This window comes from Triticum dicoccoides, chromosome 1A (assembly GCF_002162155.2).
Source record: "Triticum dicoccoides isolate Atlit2015 ecotype Zavitan chromosome 1A, WEW_v2.0, whole genome shotgun sequence".
NCBI classification, from domain to species: domain Eukaryota; kingdom Viridiplantae; phylum Streptophyta; class Magnoliopsida; order Poales; family Poaceae; genus Triticum; species Triticum dicoccoides.
In genome coordinates this window covers 568430723-568434011 of record NC_041380.1, presented here as the reverse complement: position 1 = coordinate 568434011, position 3289 = coordinate 568430723, and positions in this window count along the sequence as shown.

The window sequence follows — 3289 nt, the reverse complement described above, 5'->3', positions numbered from 1 at the left end:
GGGGGAGATGGAGGATTTGGGGGACGAGATGGGGGTTTCAGGGCTCTTCAAAAACCATGTACCTAGTAGTAGCGAGGGGTATAAACCCGCGCTACTACTATCAACTTAGTAGTAGCGCGGGTTTATACCCCTCGCTACTACTATGGCATGTCCCCGGGGGGCACGGTAGACACCACTTAGTAGAGGTGAGGGTTATAAACCCGCGCTACTACTATCAACTTTGTAGTAGCGAGGGGTATAAACCCGCACTACTAGTAAGTAGCAGTAGCGAGGGGTATAAACCCGTGCTACTAGTAAGCGTCTGCCTATAAGCTTTTCCCTAGTAGTGCCCACTATTAGAAAAAGGGCCTAATGTGAAGCTCATTAGTCCTGGTTTGTAATTGAAGTTGCACTAATGTGACCATTAGTGCCGGTTCCAACGGCTGGGCGGGCGGTGCTCATTAGCCCCGGTTCATGGCGGACCTTTAGTACCAGTTCATGCCACAAACTGAGACTAAAGAGGTGGTGGCAGGCTGGTGTCACGCTGCGGCCCCACCAACACCTTTAGTCCCGGTTCGTGGCACAAACTGGGACTAGAGATATACCTTTAGTCCCGGTTCGTATAACCAATTGGGACTAAAGGTCATCCTATATAAACCCTTCGTCGAGCCCAAGCTCTCCGTTCTTCCCCTTTCATGTCCTCTGTTTTCTTCCTCTTCCTCTCGAGCTCACATTCCATTTTTACCAAAATTTGTGAAGATTTGAAGGCACCCCATCCATCCAAGTGATCACAAAGGTTAGCAACTTTGTCCTTTCATATCTCATTGCTAGATTAGCTCTTACAATGCTATATAAGTATAGTGATTTGTGGGTTTTATTTTGGGAGGAATTATATGTGGTAGTATTTGATTTATATGCAATTTGAGGTCAAAGTAACTCTTATTTTGCATATGTAGGTGTGGTTTACTTAGTGCCTTCCCGTCTCCGTCCTAACCACCGTCGATCGCCCACACCGTCCCGTCGCCGGCACCACCTTGTGGTGAGCCTCCCGTTATTATCCTTTTTATATTAAAATAACCATGTTTGTGTGATTTAGATACCCGTACGTTGTTTGTTATACATAGTGCCATGGTTCTGATATCCGTCTTTGTCGGCCCTTGTCCGGTTTATGATTCGGATGTGGTATATTCTCTTTTAAAACTATTTGTTGCATTTCATGTTTATGACAAATTATGCCCATCAAGTTGACATAGATATTTTTATCTAGGAGGTATGTGAACCGGAAATTCCAACCGACCCTATTGTCTAGAGGTTAAATTTAGCTGGAAAAAAATGAGTATTTTGAAAGAAAAATTGAAAAGAATTGAGGGGGAGAAGGTGGAATTGGAGTTTCATGTTGCCGATGTCGTCGATGATCACAAGATCAAGATGGAGAAAATGTGCTTGAAGATTAGAAAGATTAGCAAATATGCCATCAATAGTGAGGCTTGGTATCATTATGCTGTTGGATCAATTATTACCTTTGTTGTGATCTTGATCGCATTTGTTGTTGCATTTAAATGCTTTAGCTAGAGAGTTATTTGTATGTTGTTTTATGAGAAATAAGTGTTGTATGCACTTGCATTAATTTGATCTATTCGGTGTTGTGTAATGAAGATGAACCGGCAATGGATGTATGATGACCGATGCTCTCCCCAGTTCGTTAAAGGTGTGCATACTTTTCTGCTTGTGGCTGAGGAAAACAAGCGGGCAGATGATTTTATGTCTTGTCCATGTGCTAGCTGTAAGAATGATCACAATTACTCTAACTCAAGAACCATTCACTGGCACCTGTTTCAGTCCGGTTTCATGCCCCACTATAATATTTGGACCAAGCACGGAGAAAGAGGAGTTATGATGGAATAAAATGAAGAAGAAGAGGAGGACGACGGCTATCCTAGCCATGGGTTCCCTGAATACGATGGTACAACAATGGGGAAAGAAGCTGAGATGGCAATGCGGGAAGAAGCTAAAGAAGAGGCATCAAATGAGCCTGCTGATGATCTAAGTTGGGCCATTGCCGACGCAAAGAGAAACTGCGCAAGTGAGAAGGAGAGGCTGGAGTTGCAGCGCATGTTAGAGGATCACAAGAAATTGTTGTACTCGAATTGCGAAGCTGACAAGAAAAAGCTGGGCACCACACTAGAATTGCTACAATGGAAGCCAGAGAATGGTATATCTGACAAGGTATTTGGAAAGTTGCTGATAATTGCTATCTCTTGAGCATGCGTTGGTTTTCCCTTGAAGAGGAAAGGGTGATGCAGCAAAGTACCCTAAGTATTTCCCTCAGTTTTTGAGAACCAAGGTATCAATCTAGTAGGAGACAACGCACAAGTCACCTAGTACCTGCACGAACAATCAAGAACCTTGCAACCAACACGATAAAGGGGTTGTCAATCCCTTCATGGTCACTCGCAAAAGTGAGATCTGATAAAGATTGTAAAATAAATATTTTTGGTATTTTTGTTGTATAGATTGGAAAGTAAAGATTGCAAAATAGTAAATGAGATGCGATGTAAATAAAAGAGATGCAATATAATAAGAAATAGACCCAGGGGCCATAGGTTTCACTAGTGGCTTTTCTCAAGATAGCATGTCTTACGGTGGGTGAACAAGTTACTGCCGAGCAATTGATAGAAAAGTGCATAGTTATGAAGATATATAAGGCAATGATCATGAATATAGGCATCACGTCCAAGTCAAGTAGATCGAAACGATTCTGCATCTACTACTATTACTCCAGACATCGACCGCAATCCAGGATGCATCTAGAGTATTAAGTTCATAAGAACAGAGTAATGCTTTAAGCAAGATGACATGATGTAGAGGGATAAACTCAAACAATATGATATAAACCCCATCCTTTTATCCTCGACGGCAACAATACAATACGTGCCTTGCTGCCCCTACTGTCACTGGGAAAGGACACCGCAAGATTGAACCCAAAGCTAAGCACTGCTCCCATTGCAAGAAAGATCAATCTAGTAGGCCAAACTAAACCGATAATTCAAAGAGACTTGTAAAGATATAAAATCATGCATATAAGAATTCAGGGAAGAACCAAATAATATTCATAGATAATCTTGTTAATAAACCCACAATTCATCGGATCTCGGCAAACACACCGCAAAAGAGTATTACATCGAATAGATGTCCAAGAACATCGAGGAGAACTTTGTATTGAGATTCAAACACAGAGAAGAAGCACTATAGGTGGAATAGAATGGTGGTTGTGGAGAAGACAAAAAGGATGAGATAGTCTCACATTAAC